Below are 20,287 nucleotides of genomic sequence, written 5' to 3' on the forward strand. Positions count from 1 at the left end.
CGCGCCCGATTATTTTGGGAGCTTGAAGCGCACGTTCGATAGGCAGGATTGCGAACAAAAGGCTCGGCCGAGCCCCGAAGGAGCCCTGGGTTATTCCTGACGGGAGCGTGGAGCTGCGGGCGCGTGTGCGGGAACAGCCCCGAGTGCGGGCGCTGCTGCCGGCGCGGCGCCTCCGCCGCTCGCTGCCGGACCGGCCGTGTGCTCGGAACAGAACGCGTGAACAAAACGCGTGCTGACTCACGCTTTAAACTGTTTTGGTTTCTCATGCTGTGATTAAGATCGGGGTTCACAGCAATGGCAGGGTAAACACGGCGCTCGCTGGCTCGGTCCCACGTTCCCCCCCCCAGGCAGGGGCTGCCCCTCTCCCCCGTCAATAGCCGGTCCCTCCTCCCGGTCCCTCCTCCGCCGCCTCTCCCGGCCTGTTGCTCGGCCCGGGGGAGCGCCGGGGCCGGGGGCACCGCGGCTTTTGTTCGCCTTTGGCTGGAGGGGGGTTGTCACCAGGGTGACTCGGAGGGATCCCGGGGAGAACGGCCGTTTCTGGGAAGAAAACGGGCTTTGGTTTCCTTTCACACCGCCCCCCCCGCCCCTCCGCCGGAACAATAAATTAAAAGGCCGCTTTTGTTTTCCACGGTGCTCCCGGCGGGGGGCGGCGGAGCCCGGGGCCGGGCAGCGGGGCCGGGAGGCGCCGCGGAGCCGCGGCCCGGCGCGATCGGGCGGGCAGGTCCCCGTGCGGCGTGCGGGGGACGCGCGGCCGCCTCGCCTCGTCCCGTCGGAAGCCGATAAGCCTGCGAGCAGCGGCCGCTTGCAGGGAGCCTCCTGGAAGAGCCTTCCTCCTCCTCGGGCAGCGGGGGGCACCCCGCGGTCCCTCCCCCGCCCCGCCAGCGGGGAGATTAACTGCGTCTGGCCCCTTCCGCGGGCCGGGGGCGGAGGCGCCGGGCTCCCCCCCGCCGCCGTGCGGCCGCCCCGGCTGGGGCGGAGGGCGGGCTGTGGGAGCGCCGGGAGGGCGGAACGCTCCCCCGGTTATATAACGCGAGTCTTCCCCTACTTAGCCCCGTAATCCCCGGGTAATGCCTAATGCCGGTGTCCCGGGGGGCTGGGGGGCAGGGGGTGGCCGCTGCTCCCGGAGCTCCCCCTCCGGGCCGAGCTGATAGGGAAATAAAGCTGCTGATGGGCGAGATGGACCATATGGCGCCTCCGGGAGACAGGGAGCCGGAATGGCCTTGAACCCGCCGGTCCCGGCGGCTGGGTGCTGTTCCCCCGCCCCGGGCTCCCCCGGTATCCCCGCTCAGCATCCCCCGCCAACCCAAACCGGGCTGCCCGGGCCGTGCCCTGTGTGTTCCCGGGGAGGAGCTGCGCGCCGGGAGAACGGCGGCGGGGAGGGCACTGATGGTGCCCGGGGGAGGAACCCCTGCTCCGGGAGGAGGGGGAAGCCCCCGCGCACGGGGGGCTCTTCCTTGCGGCCGCGCTCGCCGAGTGAGAGGCAGGGAGAGCAGTTTGAGTAAGTTACACGCGAGCACCTAAAAAAGCAGCGATCTAGTGCTGGCACTGCCCATTTTCAGTTCTCTCTCCCTGCCATATGTTTAGAAGGGAGAAAAAATGCACTTTGGGAAGGATGCTCTCAGCTGAAGGAGGAGGTGGGCTGGGGGACGAGGTACAAGGAAATTCCATGTTAGGAAAGCATTAGCAAGGGGTGACTTCTAATGTTTTCCTGCCACTGACGTTGACAGTGACACACATGTGTGGGTTGATATTGGAACGTCACAGAGTTTTTAAACTCAACCAGGAAATAGTCTGTTGCTCAGGGATAAAAAACAAATAGTCTGTACTGTAAGGCAGGTAACATGCAGTTAACAGCCCTCGAGTGAGTGAAAAGCTGTTCAGTGTTCACAATTGAGCAGCTCAAATTTAATTCAGCTTTTTATTTTCAAAGGTTTTTCTTTTTTCACTCTCTCTTTTTTACATGTGGTTTCTCAACTCTATTTTTATTCCTTTTAAGTAATACTTCAAAATCAGAAAAGCACATATTGACAGGGCTTTGCTTCTGGTCCCTTGTAACTAAGTCTTTTGAACTGTAAAATCTCCTGTATTTTTTTAAAGCTAATGTAGTTGTTAGAGGGTTTGGACAGGGACTAGTAATTAAAGGAGGCAGTTATATTTTTAAAAATTCTTTTGTATTGCTTCTTCTTAACGCAGGTAGGAGTGTTTAATAAATACCCAAAAATTATTTTGGTTTTGTTTTTTACTGACCCTGTTGTAAATGTTACAGTGTGGTAGTATTTGGAGATTTAAAATGGGATTAGGGAGCTATTGTGCTAGATGATTTCTGAACACGCAGGAAGGTTTACTGGAAGAGTTCGTGATCCAGGTGTCAGGCTGACACTCTTGCCCTTACTTAAGTGGTCACTAACCTGCCTGGGTGTGACTGCAGGACAAGGATTGACCTAAGAATGGGCTTCATGAGAAAGACAAAAGTTAGGGAGGCAGAAGGAAACACAAGGGCAAGAATAACAGTGGGTAAAATCCCTGAGTCGTCCTGTAGGTTAAGTACAGTGCAACTCACTGGTTCCCAGTCATTTAATCAATAAATGTTCTACGTTACTTGCTACTCTGATGAAAGTCGCCTTAAAATAACTTTTATGAGTACATAGCCATAGGAAAGTGAAGTGTATCTGGCAGAAGCTGTGACAAATGGGTTTTTCCAAACTGGGGCATGGAGTAGGAAAAGCTTGAGCTCCTGAAATAGGGAAAGGGGCAGAATCCCCAGGTTTTCATTGTTCCCTGGTGCTGGCTGTGTCAGCATTTTTCAACATTTAGGCAAAGGTGACTATAAGTTACGATTCATTGGTAATTGGTATGGTCTCCAAATAAAGACACCTAAATCAGTTTAAATGGTGCTGGCACCTCTCCAAGGAACCTTCTTTGTATCTGACACATTTGCTGCAAACTTCTTTGAGGAACAATAAATATTGTACACTGCTTTATCTTCCTCTGTGGGAAGAGCAATGGTGTAACTCACGGTGAAGACTTTCTACCTGATGTTCCAGTTTGACTTGCTATGTTAAAAAAAAAGACAAAAAACAAAACCAACATTTTGAACTGAAGGAAGCAGAAGACACACCAAGGCTTTGCGTTGAACTGTTTTATATCAATATTGATTTTTAAGGGGGTTTGTGTTATAAAGAGGGAGCTTTTATCCCCCTGAGCTCTTTGGCAATTATCTTCCTGCCATAAATGTTGATACGCACATAATGGATGTAACTAAAAAATCTCCTTATCCCAGCAGAAAAGGCTGACTGTTTGTTGGAGCAGAGAGAATGCTGAGAGTGTGAATAGACAAACCCATATGTCGCTGGTGAGAGAGATAAATGATGGACGAACAGGAGTTGGTTACTATGGATCAGCACAATAAACCAATTCCCATCATACACCTCTCTTAATAATATACCAGTCTCAATGCCATTGATGGGTAACCTAGGTAGCACCAGTCAACTGTAAGTTTTTCAACTGTTCTTTTATATATCTCAAAGAACAGTTGGGACATTTCTAATTTTTTCAGATGTTGAGTGCTAAAATTATACAGAACTTCCTTTCTTGCCAGTAATTTTGAAGGGGAACTTCAAAGCACTGCTGTAAAATGCCAAATGTGCACGATACCACTGTGTACTTGTAGTAAGTTTTGTGTTGTGCACCCGTAAAATCAGTGCCCTTGAAAAGGCAATCGCTTAACAAATATGTGAAGAAAGTGGTTGTGTGTTTAGTACTACCCTCAGTAGTGTTGTTTCAGGATTGGACAGGCTTTTGGAAGATACTGGAGTATTGTTTTAAGTGAAAATAGAATAATTTCAATTTTTAAAAAACAGCCCTGTAGAACAGGCAGTGATCAATACCACAATTTTAACTTTCTGTAACCCCTTTCAGGGCTGCCAGCAGCTGAAGGGAAACTTTGCTAAACAGTCTGTGCTTGTATCACAGTCTCTTTCCCTTGTTCTGTATTATTACTGCTAGTACTTTGCACAGAAACTTGAAGTCTTTGTCATTTAGAGGTTTCACTTTATGTCCTTGTCTTCTAGTAGATATTTTTCATTGCAGTTGCTATGGTCTGGCCTGTTAGCTCTGTTCACAGTGAAAGTATATCTCAGGGTGACAGCATAAGCAGGGCTTGTGGCTCTTAGGATGCAACTCCATGGTTTTCAGAGTCACCAGTTGCACTACCAGAGAGCAGTGCAGTCAGAGAGGAATAACTTGCAAATGCAACTGAGATAGGAAGAGTATTTCTTCCTCTTGGGAGCCCTTCTCACTGATAATATTTTTCATTTCTCTAAACAGAGGAAACAGTATTACTAAGTCATTACTTTCCTTTAAGAAGCGAATACTTATTTTGTGCAGCATTTACTTGCCAAGTTGCAGTAGCTCTTTCAGAGCTGTTTACTTTGGTGTGCACCCTGGGTGAACTGCAGTGTTTGTTGGGTCGGGTGGTAGGAGAGTACACCCAGCTTTCTCCTTTCACAGCCCAGCCTGCAGTCCTTTCTCATTTTGTAGTGGAGGAGGCTCAGCTTTGATCCAAGAATTATGGGCTCAAGGATCAGGCCCTTGAGTGCAGACAGGGCACTGTTGTGTGCCCCCACCCTGCTCAGTCTCCCCTCATGGGGGAAGCGAAATGGAAGCAAAGCAGGGCTCAGAGTATTGTCTCTGATGGATGAATTTTACGTGTCTCTTTACTCCTGTGGAGAACCAGTTGTGCCCAAAGGAAAGTGCAGAGGAAAGAGCTGTGGGTTTCCTTCCTTCTCTCCCTGCCCACTAGCCAGCTGGACTGGCTGGGGGACACATGATGTGTCCAGAGAGTGTGTGGCTGGAGGCTGTATCCGTGGGGCCAGTGGAGAGCCAGTGGGGCCCAGGCGTGGGAGATGCAGCGGGATGCAGGATTTCATACGGCCCTTTACTCGGAGCACTGCCTCATGGCTACAATGAGCCATTGATAAGCGCTGACCTGATTAAAGGGCTGCTGCTCACGGGAGGCTGGGGTGTGCCCTGGGCCTGCAGCGGGGCTACTGGGCTGCCCAGAATTCCTCTTCGGGAATGGGTGGCCAGGCTGAGGAGGGGGAGACCAGAATTCACTGGAGTGCCCTGTCTAGAGGAAGGTGTCACACTGGGACTTGTTGAGATCCACGCTGCTTTTCCCTGCAAGGGACTTGGCAGTTTTATTGATAAAGGAGTGTTACATAAGTACCCCATCAGGCATGTCCTAATTTGTTAATAATTGATGATCTGGGTAGTACAGAAATGCTGGTGGTGTTAATGCGCTCCCACAAGGATCTGCAATCTCTGCAGGGTCCCTGCTTGACTTTTACTTTAATTGCAATACAGGCATTTTGCTTTTTTCCCTTTTTTTGGTGGGGGGAGGGGGGTTATTTACCTGGTGATCTGGTTGCAGGTGCCTGTCGTGCTTTCCTGTGCAGTCAGGGACTCAGCCTGGTGCAGACAGGGTCTAGGTTCCCTCTGCAGGGCCAAGTGTTACCAGTGGGACTGTGTCACCCCATGGCAGGCAATCTCTTGAGTGGCAGCAGCATTAGCCCAGGGAGAAGCCTGCTCCTTGCACTTTCCACCTCTGGAGGGAAGGTATCAGTCTGGTGGGAATGGAGGCAGTGGTGCCTCTGCAATTCCTGCACCAGGATTTGCCAGCATGGGAGCCAGGATGCTTTTTGTGCAGCACAGAACAAGTGCCTTTCAGTTAGTCCCTGTGGATAACAGGCTGTGTTTGCATGGATTTAAAACCTGGCTACTTTGGTGGGCCATAGCTAGAGAGATTGGAAAAAACATTTACCTCTGTTGACACACACACACAAAAGAAATACTTGCTGGGTATCATCATCATGATCTGGCTGCCTCTTTCTTCTCGCATGGTATTTCTTTCCTGTGTAAGTTTCTTTTTCTCTAGAATTAGGTACCTCAAAACTCTGATCTAGTTTGGGAGTTACACCTACCCCAGACCTACCTATTTATTGCTTTCAGAGTAACCCAGCACGTTTACTCTGTTGTGGGCAATGAAACTCATTACCTGCATTAAAATCCGGAGCAGCAAGGTGACTTTCTAGTTATGTTGTGAAATATAATGCCATTGTTCGCTTTTATGAATGTCTTGAGCTGGATTACACGGTGGTTAGAAGCCTGTTCTGCTGGGCAAAAGACTGTCTGTAATTTCAAGTGGTTGATCCTGATCAGGCAGTTTGAGCGGCTGCAGCAACAATCCCTTGGAGCTCTAAATGACATTTGTCACAAGATCTGCCTGGTAGTATTGGCTGCTCCAAGACTTACTTCGACTTCTCAGCATTCCATCCCTTTGGTTGGATCGCAGCGGTGAGGGACTTGCCAATCTTCCCTGTTCTTTGTGCCTAATTCTGAAAGACTGGCAAGCTTTATGCTCTGTTTTCTGAAGAGGGCCCAGCTTTACTAAGCTGCCTGTCTGTCAGGGATTAATTTAACCTCTAATTACTACATTTTCTTCACAGTTTGCTGCACATGAGCGTGTTATAACAAAAGCACAAAGAAGAATGTCATTTTATTTAGCCACTACTCTGAAATTAATTTAGGGGGTACAGAGTCAGATCTGACACACTTGGTGTTAAAATAATTGTGCTGGCATTAGAATTAAAGTACATAATCTTGTTGTTTCTAATGATACAACAGTACTAGTGTAAATAGTGTTGTTAACTCGTTAGTTATAGCCACAGTAATAGAAGTGATATCTACTTACAGAGAAACATTCAAATAAGCATCACAGCAAAAGTTTCCCCCAAATAATTCATGGTTTCCTCAAAATAATGGCATGGTTTCTACTTGATTCCCATCTGACATTTTGGTTTAGGATTACATATCTAAGTGTAGTTTGTTGTTTTTTCTCAAAAGGTCTGCCAAATTGCAATAAACAGACATTTATGATGGCTTGGATTTCTTCCTGCCTGGATAATGAATTTTGGGTTGTTTTGTTTTGGGTTTTTTTGGTTGTTTGAGGTTTTTTGATTTTTTTTTAACATGTGGCGTCATGGGAACAGTACAAAAGGCCGTATGTCCTCTTGTCCCTGCTCACAGTGACATCAGCAGTGCCACAGTTCATGTTGAGAGCAGCCTGTTGTCTTGAAGGAAGGGAGTGAATCTGCTTCTGTTACGAAACATGGGATGACTTTCTTCTTTCCCAATTCTGTAATATTTACAGCAAAAGTGGTTTTTTTTTCCTTTGGAAAGGTTAGGCTTGGGAAATGCAGCTTATCTCCAGTTTAGGTAAATGTAGCTAAAATGTAGCTAAAAGTTGTTGTTGTTACATCAGAAATGTGCAGTGGCTGTCTTGTCGTCTGGTGCCATCTTCATCAGCTCTGAGCCAGGCTTGTTAAAATGACTTTGAAAATGTAATTTCTCATGCAAGGTTGGACCTGAAAAATCATTGGTTTTGTACTGATAGTTTATTTCTAATGGAAACAGAAGATTGGTTGTATAGTTTTGTGTCATGCATTTGAATTACAAAGCGTGGGCCCAACTCAGTAATTCTCCATCAGTAAAAACTGGAAGTGCATTTCATGGGAAACTTCCCCTAAGATTCCCCAAGGTCAGGTAGGACACAGTTACAGAGTCACATCTTGTATTTCCTTTCTCAAAAGGAGAATTAATGTGGCATCGTTATCCAGGCTTGTGACAACAGTGACACAGGATTGCCAAAAAGACTAATGGAAGGAGAGTGATGATTGATTCTCTTTACAGTAGTAGATCAGATTATTCCTCTGAATTCTTTCTTCAGTCCTCTCAATTCCCAAACTGTAACCAGTTACTGTAATTATTTACTCTAATTACTTCCAATCTACTAGTAAATCGAACATAAATTAAGATCGACTGATGAGAGGGACGGGGTGGTTCAGTGAGCTGGCAGTCAGGTTTGGAGATGCTCTAACTGGTCAGAAGTTCCACAGGATGGTTTGATAGCTGTGTAGAGCAAGTGAGATTTTTTCGTGGATATGAGTTTTCATATAGCAAGCCAAGGCCGAGTAATGCTTATGCTAAATTCAAAGTTGTCAGTGTTTTTTTTTCAAAGGGCATGAATATCTGTATGTATGCTTTGCTGGATGCAATTTTTGGAGTAAATAGTTCCTTGTCCTTTGTAAAATGGGACTAATGGTGCTTTACCTTTACCTTCACACGAAGTATCCTTAACTAGTTAAACAGTTCATAAATCATCAGTGCTTGTTACCAGCTGAGGTCTTTTGGGTCCTTTCAAATAGTTGGAAAATATATTCAAAATAAAGGCAGCTATATCCTACTGTAAGGCCCCCTCAGTGTGAACAACAGTTTTATTTCTTTGCTTTGGCTGTAAGGCCAATGCAGGTGGATTTTTTTTTCACCACTATAATATGACATTATAGTATCTTTATTTTTGCTGAAACTTCAGAATTCCATGTAGGGGTAAAGAAAATATTTAAAGACAAAAATGGCATCTACCCTCAGGAATGTATTTTAATATTTCATTCTCTGTCATGGGTCTTCATAGTTTACGTTTTCGGCAAAGGTGAAAAAGCCAATATTTTACAAAGACATTTGTAACAGTTCCACACATACCAGAAGCTTTGTCCCCGTGCATTAGTATGTAACATTTAGTATGTAAACATTTGCATTAGTTTGAGAATAATTATGTATCACTCATTTCATGTGATTATCTGGATGGATACTGAGTATAATTTCACTTTGCTTTGACTAGTTACTTAAAATCTTACTAGGATTTTCACAAGTCCAAGTTTATATAAGGAAATAATTTCTGAATATATCTGATACTTCAGTAACCCAGTAGATCATGCTGATGGTCAGGTACTTTTAAGGATTTCACTTTTTCTGTAACTTAACTTGCTTATTTTTTTAATTAATTGTGTTGATTTAAATAAAGTCCCACAGACTGAGAAAACACAAGTTTGTACAATCTTCCAGTCAGAAATACAGGCAAAAGGTTTTGATCTCTGACTGTCAAATGGTGACTCATTAAAAAGGAATTTTTGTTCCTCCCTTTTCAAAGGGTTACTCACTACCAAGCAGTAAATATCTAGTTTTGATGCTACTGCATTGAAATGCCTGACATTGTTGGTGTATTAAGTCCAAACCCTGTAAGACTGTTTGTTCACAGGCTTCATGAATTTTTTTTGTTTGTTTTTCTCGATTAAAGAAACCCATTGGGGGATTTTCTTCAAGCTTTACCCTGTCAGTTTGAGTACAGACTTTGTTTGGATTTTAATAACAGAGGATCCTGTCCATACTTTAAGCAGTGGGTCATTCAAATTCTTTTTAAAAACACATGACCAAGCAAGCACTAATTTCTTTCTAATTTTGCATTGGGTAACATTAGACAAGGACATTGGAATTTGTCTAAATCAAAAAAATTCTCTTTGTCTTCCACATCAAGGGTTGTGTGCTAAGCATTTTCTAATACTGCATTGCAAAAAGCTGAAAATAAATTGTACTGAAGAGACACAGACAAAATCCAGCCCAAGGCATGCCCTTTTTCTCCATTTCCATATTAATCTTGACTCTCTGAGCCATCTCTTTTGTCTTCCTGTTCTTACCTATTCTACACATTTGATGGAAGGGCAGAAAGGCACGTTTGAATCTTCCATCTCATCTCCCCTTCTTGGGTATGGATTGGTTGGATTGAATTTACATAGCCTTGGAAAGATGTTTTCTTGGTTGCAGCAACACTTGTGTTTGACTTGAAGCAGAATGAGAGTGCATTTGGGCTTTTCAGTACTTATGAGAAGTGAATCTTTGTCCCTGATCCCAGGAGGTAGATCAGACTTAATTTCAAGTGAAAGTCCTGCATCTTCAAATAACTTCCCATGTCAGTTAAAGTTCAATATTCTTGAATTCCAGAGATGTAGATGAGTCAAATCTGAAGTTTAGGGCAAGTGTGAAGGATGTAAGAGAAAATGTAGATGTTTCTTCTGTCGCTGCTCTCCCCTCCCCTTCAGGGCTCCCACAGTCTGTCAGCTGTAACGGAGTGATTTGATTACTTTGTAGTGTTAAGCTAAAAGAGTAAATCCGAGAGCCTTGGGAATGGGGAGCCAATCCAACAATCAAAACCAAACAAGTTAATAAATGTGAAGCGTTTCTGCTCAGTGCTGCTGTAGAAATGCTACCTCCAGAACTGCTTGGGGCAGCCGTGGCGATGGCCCAGTCAATTAGTGTAAGTACATCCCCTGTACACACCACCACTAACTGCATGCTGGGGGCTGAGCTCCCTGTTTTGAAGGAGAAGTGTGTGTTTTCTGCTTGTTATAAATTATGAAAACCTCTAATGTCTCAGGATGAACTGTTTATTGCTCACCCCCTCGCTTCCCAGTCTCTCTACATACCAAGAAAAATCTATGGAATCTGAGTCTCCCTTTCTTTAAAAAAATTTTGGCCTTTCACATTATCTACAAATTTCTATTTTCCCCTTCTCAGTTCTTCTGTCCCCCAGCCCAGCATCCCACAACCTAGCCAGAAACAGAGCATTTCCGTGTCTGTCCACAGAGGTGGTTTGAAATCCAAAGGATATCCTCAGACTGGTGTCTGGTGCCCATGTGCCAGGCTAGGTACAGTCCAGAGTCATTTGGAAAACACTGCACATAGAAATACTGTGAGCTACAGCAACAATGTCAAGTGTTTGTTGTGTAAGAAAACCTGTGCTACTTGTCTGCATGGAACCGACTGTGGATGTGGTACCTGTGCAGATAAGACCTGCATTATTTACCTAGAATCTTATGACAGCCTGTAGCTTTAATTTTATCATATCTAAGAATGGCAGTAATGGCAAACTAGCCAGGAAATGACCAGTTCTGGCTGCCCACAAGACCTCCCTGTGGAGCATCTACGTGTCTGTTATTTCAAGGTATTCAGTGGTCAGCAAGTCCAGCAAATGTCCATTTGTTGGCATTCAAGCCTGGAACAGAAATAGGCACAGCCCTTGGTGCAAGAATGGCAGAAAATGTGCCATTGAGTGCTCTGCCATCTGCTCCCCACACCACAGCAAAGCAAACTGTTAAACTTCACATGGAGCTTAGGGCTTGATTAACTTAAATTACCATCCTGTGGTACATGTTTGCAATGCCGAAGGGATTAGGTGGCATGTATTTTCAAGAAATGCACGTTCATTATTCAGAAAGGTTATGCAATAACATCCAGTGGTCATTTCCTTTTGGAGCATAGCTGTGTCAGTGGTGTAGCTTGTTTGTCTGTGCATTCATCCTGCTGGATCCTGGTGAGGACAAGGAGCAGCACTGCCAGCACCGGTGGAGCTGCTCTGCAGCACCAGCTGGCCCAACTGCGTGGGCTTGTGCTGCTGCAGCCACACATGGAGAGCCAGAGACCTCGGGGTGGAGAGGTGAAGAGGTCCAAAGTACGAGGAAGCAATGGTAGGGGAGAGAGAGCCGAGACAGGCTGGGATGGGCTGGGACCAAAGGGAGGGCAAAGCCAGGGAGACAGGAGAGCTGAGGGAGCTGGGCAGGTATCTGGGAGATGGTGGAGGCAGAGCAGGTCCAGAACTGCCTCAGTAGGGCTGGAATCCCTCACATGCCTGGTCTTCAAGGTCCAGCATCTCCTATGACTTCCATTTAAGCAGTAAGTGCTTTCTGTGTGCGAACTTGTTCTATGCCCCTTGGACGCTGACTTCCAAGCACCAACCGCTTTTCTTTATGTCTGTTGCCTTTTTTAAGTTTGCAATCCTTGTTTTTCCCTTGTACTCTTTCTTCCATGCCTTTGCTGTGATTGCTCTGCTCCTGGGATCTCACCCAGTATCACCTTTCCAGAGGCAGAGCTGTGGCAGGGAGCAGCACAGTGCTGGGGTGGCCCATTCCCTGTGATCACAGGCATGGCTTGGTTGGGTTCATTTCGTCAGAAGGATTTTTCTTTGGGTGAGCACAATGCTGGGGCAGCCCAGGTATCACATAGCTGGCTGAAGCACACAGCTGCTGTTCCCTGTGCAGCTGCAGGATGAGCCCCTTGGATGTGAGCTGGTGCTAATGCTGGGGCAAAAGTCAAGGTGTCACTGCCCTGCTGTCCTTTTTCTGTAAATTCGCTGGTTCAGGCAGAAACAGCAAGGGCATCTTTCACCTAGCCAACCCGCAGCTCACTGCTGGCAGGACAGCCATGGCTGCATGAGCTGAGTTTGAGCTGCAGAAGTTGCTTAAGACATTAAGGAAATAATCTGGCACTTGACCCACATGGAACAGCAGAAGTGCCCGGGGCAGCATTACCAGCCTTCCCCAGGGCAGCTTTCCCTGGGCCAGCCTTCCCCAGGACAGCCTCCTGGGCATGTCTGTGTGAGACCAGTGCACCTTGCTGTGCACGGGAAGCTGGTTCAGAAGATCATCTGAGCTGCTAATTAAACATCTTCCCAAATCTCCTTCAACAGCAGTTTGGGATCTTAAGGTGGCCTTGGATTCTGTGAACCAAAGACAGTAATGTTCTCTTTTACAGCTGGTTCTGAAGCATTGTATCTTCCCCGAAGTAAGGAGATGTAATTCAGTGTTTATAAAGGCAGACAGGAAAGTAAAAGACTCTTTGGTTCTCTCTGAGAGCTTTTTCAAATGTAGAAAGAATGAGTCACTCAACATTTCATTACTGAATAGGAGCTGATTTACAAGTGTGTATGCCCCGAGATGAATGTCGGTGGATGAACTCCAATAGTTTCCTCCATGACCATGCTGTAAATGGGCTTCAGCCAGTTTGATGTAATTCATTCTGTGGCACTGTGCTGTCTTTTGAAATGGAAGCATCATCCTTCTTATGATCTTCTGAATGCTAGAAGGCCGATTAACATGGGAATTCCTGATTAGCTTTAATTCAGCTCTACTACTCCAAGAAAGCATAGTTCCTGAATTGCACAAAGAAAGCCTCTTCAAGCACGGATCCAAATCAGCACACTGAAGATCCTGTTGGTAGGTGTGGTGACTATGATTAATATTTACTTGATGTCTTTCATCTTCCAAGTACTTTACACAGAACAAGCATTTCATCTTCGCAAAAGATGTATGAGTTAGGTGAAGTAAGTTTTACTCCCTCAGCTTTATTAATAAAGGCAGGGAAACGGAAGCAAAGAGATTAAAGTAGTTTGCTCATGGTTACAAAGAAAGCCAGCACTGAAACTGTGTAATTTCAGGTTTCTATTTTTGTGTCCAGGCTAATGTCTCTTCTTGGTAAGAAGAAGCAGCAGATCAAACTTTGGAGTAAGAACTTCATAAGAATTTAGTGAGGCATCACTTAGGCTGGTGCCCCACCAGCCTGTTCTCCTCCCTCCTCCATTACAGAGGCATCCCCACAGGTTGCCACTTCAGTTGCAATGCATCCATGGACCTTTCTGTAGGCTGATAAAATGGCCCAGTTTCGTCACTGGTCTGGCTGGACCACTGGAGAAATAAGTGTGTGTTGAGATTTCTGGAATAAAAGAGTCTCTGCTGAAGTGAATATGATGAGATGTGTACATGGATTTTTTTCAGTTCAATGACTTACTGCATTAGAAAATGCTTAAATTATATTCTTGAATTTTAGGCATGCAAGTTCATTAATATGGACTTTGGTTTGTATAGGGTGCTCTGTTTAAGTATACACTGAAGTTTATTGCCAAATCAGGGCCCTGGTTTGCAGCAAAGGCCATGTTACCCTGAACTGCAGACTGTCAGGGAACCTCTCAAGGGCCCAAAGGTAGTTTTTGGTTTAAAGAGCTTCCTATCAAGATGAGTCAGTGGACAGAGCTTAACATCTGAGAAAGTTCTTGTCTGAGAAGGCATCTGGTCTTTTGAAAGAGAAGCCTCCTTTGTAGATGTGTACGAGTTGTGTGCACCCTCAATCTGGTTGTGCAGCTGGTTGACTCTAATGGAAACTCTCACCTGGGAGGTTCCCCTGGGAGCCTCCCTCCTTCTGTGTGGGGAAGAGCAATTGCCTTTTAGTTCCTCCAATCCCACCTTAGAGAAGAAAATGCCCTTGCCTGAAACTGAAATCCACTCAGAGATGGTGACTGTAGAAGCCATTTCATTTTGTCTAGTTTGACTGTAAACTGAGCCTCTTGTTTCACGTGGAGTAACGATTTCAGTGCTGCAGTGAGGAGTCGCCGGGCGAGAGAAGGGAGGCAGGGCACAGAGCAGTGCAGCCCCACTCCCCTTGTAAGGCCATGGTTCAAAATGCTTAATTAGTTGTTTCAAACCGGTGGCTCTTCTCCTTTGAGGCAGGAATGATGTATCAGCAAAAGCTGACCAGACTGATGTAGCAAATCAATTCTATGGTAATCCGTTTATTTAAACTTTGGTACTTAAATTTATAAGCTCTTCTCAAGTGTGCCTGCGCTGCTGTTCATTAGCCCGTATTCTTTTATGCTCTTGCTTGGAGGTTTGTGCTGCAGATAGCAAAATGGCCAGGACATGCCACTCGAAACTGCCTCCAAATGTAATTCAAGCAAGTCTGCAATAATAGTGCTAAAAGAAGAGCTATTTAGTGGCATTATTAATGAGCAAAGAGTTCAGGCAGGATTATGAAAAAGTAAATTTTTATTAAGAGTGGAGGAGCTAGAAGAATGGACTGATTGCCCTGAGTCCTCTGGGCCCTCGAGCAATCAATTTCCCTTTCTAGTATTCAGTTACTTGCTAATTGTATTGATTTTTATCAAATATGTGTACAAATCAATTTTATATTTTAGTGCTATTAAAAGCTTCCTTCCTTCCTTGCAGGCAATGCTGCTCTGATCATTCTCATTGTCTTCCCTTATTTTAATGCTTTTATCCTAATGCATATTTTCGTTACGCTATGCATGTTTTTCTTTAGGACGTTGAATTAGGCTGGGATTTTACCTCGATGCTGAGGGGTGGAACAAACAGGCGTCACTCAGTCCAAGCCTCTGTGAACTCAGTAGAACTGTCTGCTTAGGGGAAAAATTGCAGGAAAGGGATGTGTGGTGTCATAAAATGGGTGGGTGCAAGTGACCACACAGTGTGACCCCCTGAAGAGCAGGAAGCACAGCTGGCGCAGGATGGGGATTGTGCTGCAGGAAGGTTGCAATGAGAAACAAAGAAGGGGAAAAATGCTGAGCATGATGCACTCTTACTGAATAAATGGGGAAATGAAATCAGGGTGCAAAAAATGAAACTCCTGTTTTATTAGTATGACCCCCATTGCTGCTGGAAACCAAGTCACTCAGGCACTTCAAGTAAAGTGGATGCTGGAGACATCTCTGAGCAGAGTGAATGTATTGAGCTCTGAACAAAATAAAACAACATTCTCCATTTGTGTTTGTTTATGCCCATGGCGATTCAAATTGTTCCTGTCAAAGGTACCTATTTTCTGAGATAGCACATGCTTGTGCTCTCCTTTTAATGTGAGCCACACAGTTTGGGTCTGGGGAGAATCTCTGGCTGCGTGTGAACCTGAGAAATGGACTCTCATAATTTAAATGTCTGGGGTATGTGCAGCACTGCCAGAGATGGGGGAGAGACTTTGAACTTTCAATGGTGTGAGCAGTAGTCATGAGAACAAGGGAGGATAGAACATTGCTTTTCCACTTGCCTGACTTAATATTAAAACTGCAGAGTTTATGGTGGTGTGTTTTCTGCTCTTATGCCCAGGCGCTTAAAAAAATACTTTTATACTTTTCCTCAGGAAGAAAGAGTTGCATTAGCAAGTGTTTGAGTATATATACATATGTGGTAAAAATCCGTCTGACATTAAATCATCTAATACAAGTGGTACATGGAGCATTTTATATTTTACATGGATCACTTTAGTCTTTTTGGTTATGTTCTCCTCCCCGGTTCCGCTGATGTTTCTTCATCACACAGCAAACACAGCCGGGAAAACCAGCAGAAGGCACAGCTTTCTCAGCCTCTCCTCGCTGCCAGTTGCTGCTCCCAAAGGCAGTGGTGCTCCCAAAGACAGAGCCAAGCCTTCCTGCCTGATTCCATGGCACTAAAGGACCTGGGTGCTGGTTCCCCAGGAGCCCCCAGACAGCAGCTCAGTGGGGAGCAGGCATGCTTTGTGCCCCATCACACAGTCTTGCTGCACTCCCCAGCTGCCACGGTGGCTTTTCTTGCCACTTTGGGGTGCTTGGCATTTTTGGATCTGGTGCCAGATCACTGCAGCCACCATCATCAGTATAATGTTTTTAAAGCTGGTTTGGAGAAACCAGTCTTCCTGTCCTTTGATCTCTGTGCACACTGAGATTCTTCCCTGCATTCCCAGCTGGAGTGGGGGGACAGATCCTGCATGCATGGATGGCTCACCTGCCCCAGGAGCTGGCAGCTCCATGCCCCAAAGGGCCAGGGCTCCGTGGGAGCAGAGCCGCTGCGCTGCTGCTGCTGGCTCGGCACCGCCTGCCCGACCGGGAGCACGCTCTTGTCATTAGGTTTATACAGCACCTCTTGTACAAGAAATCACAGACTGGATAAGCCATGTGAGGGGTCATTATAACACAGAGAAGATAAATGTACCGGTTCTGCTGGAGGCTGTCCTCAGGCTGTTTGTTATGTGTCTCTAACACTGTCACTACATCACACACTTCCTCGATCTCCGTATTACCCTACAAGCCTGTCTAATGGGATCCTCTGTTGCTGATTCCAGCTTACCCTGACCTACTTCTTTCTTGTGTCCCAGCAAGCTGTCAGGAGCTATCAGAGCACTGGGAGCTGAAATAAACACTCACTGAGGGGAAAAGCAAGGCTGTCTCTAGTGAATTTAATTAGCTTTGTTTAACTGGCTTGTTTGCTTTGTAAATCACATCATTTTTAGTCAAATTTAAGGGATAAAAAAAATCTGTAATTAAAATCAAATGATGCACGACCTTATTAAAAGTCAAGGGTTTTAGAAGTTCTGTACAAAAAGTCATTTAGTTTGTAACACATTGGCAGCTCTCTGAATATTTTAGGGAGAAGAAGGATGAAACTGAGATTCTTTCCCAGTTTGGGATCTTTCTTCACACTGGAAGGAGATTGGGGCTTTTTGAATCATTACCTTTTCCTGAATTTGGGTTAAAAAAAAAAAAAAAGCATTACTTGGGTCTTTTTGTCAACACTGCAAGCTTGCTGCATAAAATTTTAGAATCCAAATAAAGATTCTTACTGTTCCTTTCTGCCCTGTGGCCTAAGCATCAGTATATTATGCATAGTTTGAATCTGTGCTGTTGTATGAGGCCATGGTTTAAATCCTGGCTTCCCTTTGCACGTCTGTTGCATTTTTGAGTGTTGGAACAGAAGTCATTGTAATTTTGACTCTGCCAGACAAATGAAGCACTGACTCGGCAAGTCATCACTGGGTTGAATTTTAAAGTGCTTAGAGTGTTTTTATCAGACAATACATTTTGTCTTTCAGGTGCTTTACTGTATTTCAGTGTGGCACATATTTCTTCTAACAATTGATGTTCTTGCTCTTGTCAGTGTAGGGTCTAATCCTATTGCTGTTGAAAATGATAAAAGCCCTATGAATTCCTAATATGTCTTATCAAAATCTGGCTAAAATATAAAATGCCTGACCCCAACTTCTGATTCTTCTTCAGCAGAAATATGTTTCTGCCTTGCACCATGCATGCATATTGATAGAGCCTCCTGAGCACACGGCTTATAGAGATACCCCCGTCCTTGTGCTGAGCTGCAGCATGAACAGAAAAGGATTAAAGGACCACTGAGAAAGAAATGGGTATGGATGAACTTGCAGTGTGCAAAAGGTAAAATATGGGATAAAACGACTACCCAAGAGTAGGAGAGGAATTAAAAATCTGTTTCACAAAGGTGCAGTACTTCTTCCAGTCTATTGAAGAGGATGTAAGTAAGATTGGCTTACCTGTAGTACTGTACTGAGAATTACTTGTGGTAATAAATTCATTGAGAAATATAATGTACAGCGAGATTGCTCAATGACTTCTGAGTAACTCACTAACTCAAGGATGGCTGCGAGGTTTCAGGGAAGGAAAAGAGAAATGTTCTTTTCTCAGTAGGATTTTGGAGGTCCCTTGGCCCCACTGGAACATGTGGTGCTTGAAGCTCTCTGCTGTGCCAGGAGTGGAAGTTGTATGGAAGTCTTACAAAAAGACACACAGAGGGAGACTTGAGTGATTTGACAAAATTGAATCGAAACAAGAATAGCCAGGTGAGGGGGGTAAGCAGGCACCAAGTTGTTGAAGTCAAGTGGCCAAGTTTGTGGTCTTTCAGCAGTAGGGAATGAAGCAAAGAAAGTTGAGACATCCCAATTCAATTTAAATATCTTCAATGACTCCGCTGAACAGAGACCAGAAAATTTGAGGTATTACAACTTCAGAAACTTTGCTTGCATTCTGCGGCTTTACCGGATCCTGTATATATCCCTTGTGGATTGAGGTCTTAAGTATTTTTGGCATCTGTATCTGAGATGTGTAGAGTGGGAGGAATACAAGTACTGCTCCTGGGTCATTGCTCCAGAGAAAGTGGGTGAGGTGCATATTGTGGAGCTTTTATCATAAGCATGGAAGCAGACGTGTTTTATAATCTGATCCAGTGTGAATAGCAAGAAAAAATTCATAGTCTTCATACCCTATGGAGAGACGAGTGGTGGAACAGGGCAGTATGAGGAGGCTAAAGCTAAATGCTCTTTTAGACCCATTAGCTGCTGAGTGCTGCTCACCGCAACTGGGGGCCGTGTGTGAGGACAAGGAGACCTCGGCGCTGTGGGAAAGTGGGAATTTAGTGTGTTTAGCACAAACATGTGATTAATGGCTGTGTGCCTGTCATCTCTGAGATAGCACCGTCAGCCTCCATTCATCTCCACAGCTGCAGGGGGAGGGGAGTGGGACAGGGGCTCCGTACTCGGGGTGGGGGGATGTGTGCTCTTGCTGGAAATCAGGAGCTGAGAAAGGGACCTGTCCCAGCACCTCCCTCTGCACTTAGAAAGCAGCCTGGTGTGTTTTGGACACTGCTGTAATCTGAATAATAAACATGTAATTCCAAGCTCCTCGTACTTGGCTGTGGTTGTTCTGTTCAATGATGCTTTGCTTAGAGGACACAGAAAGGGACAAATGTTCCTAAGATTTGAGTCGTTTAACTTAAATCAACCTCCTCCTACCCACTATTGACAGATCAAGAGAACCAATGAGGCATGTTTAATTACACATGCACCCAGTTTACAATTAGTCTGCAGACTGATTTTTTTTTTTTTACTTTTTTTCCTCCTGAAACCACAAGGAAAGATTTGGTTTTGCAAGAGGTCTTACTGGCTGTAAGATGAGCAGGGCTGCAGAGGTTTGTTTTTTTTTCCTTTTTAAATGTAAGTGGAATATCTTCTAGGTCAAATGATTTAATCTGATGCTCTAATGTGACATGGTTTAGCAATCCTTCTGCTCCCCTTCTGCTTGTAATAAGTGACAAAAGCACGGCTTCTTGCTTGATAAATGGGTTAACAGTATTCACAAGGCAGGTAATAGAAATCCATATTAATAGGTGGAAATTGGCTCTTGATGCCAGGCAGGAGGGTCTAATGAAAGTATTATTGTTTTAGCTTCCAGCTCCTTTGGAAGCTGAAAGCTAAATGCTCGTATTACGTTCTTATTACCTATTTATCACACCATATAGCTGAGTGGATATTTATTAAATTACATTCATGTTTAATGCCTGTTTGTATACTTTTCACTCAATGTGTTCTCAAAGGAAATTCTCTGGAAGTGTTTCAGAAATGCACAACTATTTTCCCATTCTCTTTTTATAAAGTAAACCCATTGTTGCCAACTGTCAATATACAATTGGCTTGGAAATTAAATTGTTTCCTGCTAAGCTATAAGAACCAGCTAAACCTGCTCTATTTAATTTAGGAAATAAATATTTAAAAATCTGAAAAAACACACTGTATTCTTAGGTAGTGTTGATTCTATTCTAGTCTTTGAAAATACCCAAGATCCCAAGAGTTGGGCTTACCTAGTTTCAGCTTTAATTTAGCATTAAATTGCTTCATCAGGGATTTTATATATGACCTTCTGTATGTTTGTGATTCTTTTGAGAATATTTAAAATAGTACTGAATACCATCAAAGATAAGAAATTAGAAGGCTGTTTATTAATATACCTACTTATCGTGCTTCTCCAGTTTTACATTCTTATTTTCTTCTTAAGCAGCACTTTCGATTCATTCCATGTAGATTAAAGGAAAAGAAAAAAAAAGAAAAAGAAGAAAACCAAAAGAACAAAAAACTAAAGGCAAAAACTCAGCACAGCTCAAGTATTCCCACATAGCTTTGACCTAGAGAGTGCTGGGATCTCAAGGGCCTTCTGTACATCCTGGGAGGT

General features: G+C 44.6%; 1 protein-coding gene across 4 annotated transcripts in view; it reads left to right on the forward strand.

The window, feature by feature from the left end:
• MAMLD1 (mastermind like domain containing 1) overlaps positions 1-20,287 on the forward strand; it is a 245,677-nt gene that overhangs the window by 166,755 nt on the left and 58,635 nt on the right. The window lies entirely within an intron of this gene.

This window comes from Lichenostomus cassidix, chromosome 4A (assembly GCF_008360975.1).
Source record: "Lichenostomus cassidix isolate B80296 chromosome 4A, HeHo_3.0, whole genome shotgun sequence".
NCBI classification, from domain to species: domain Eukaryota; kingdom Metazoa; phylum Chordata; class Aves; order Passeriformes; family Meliphagidae; genus Lichenostomus; species Lichenostomus cassidix.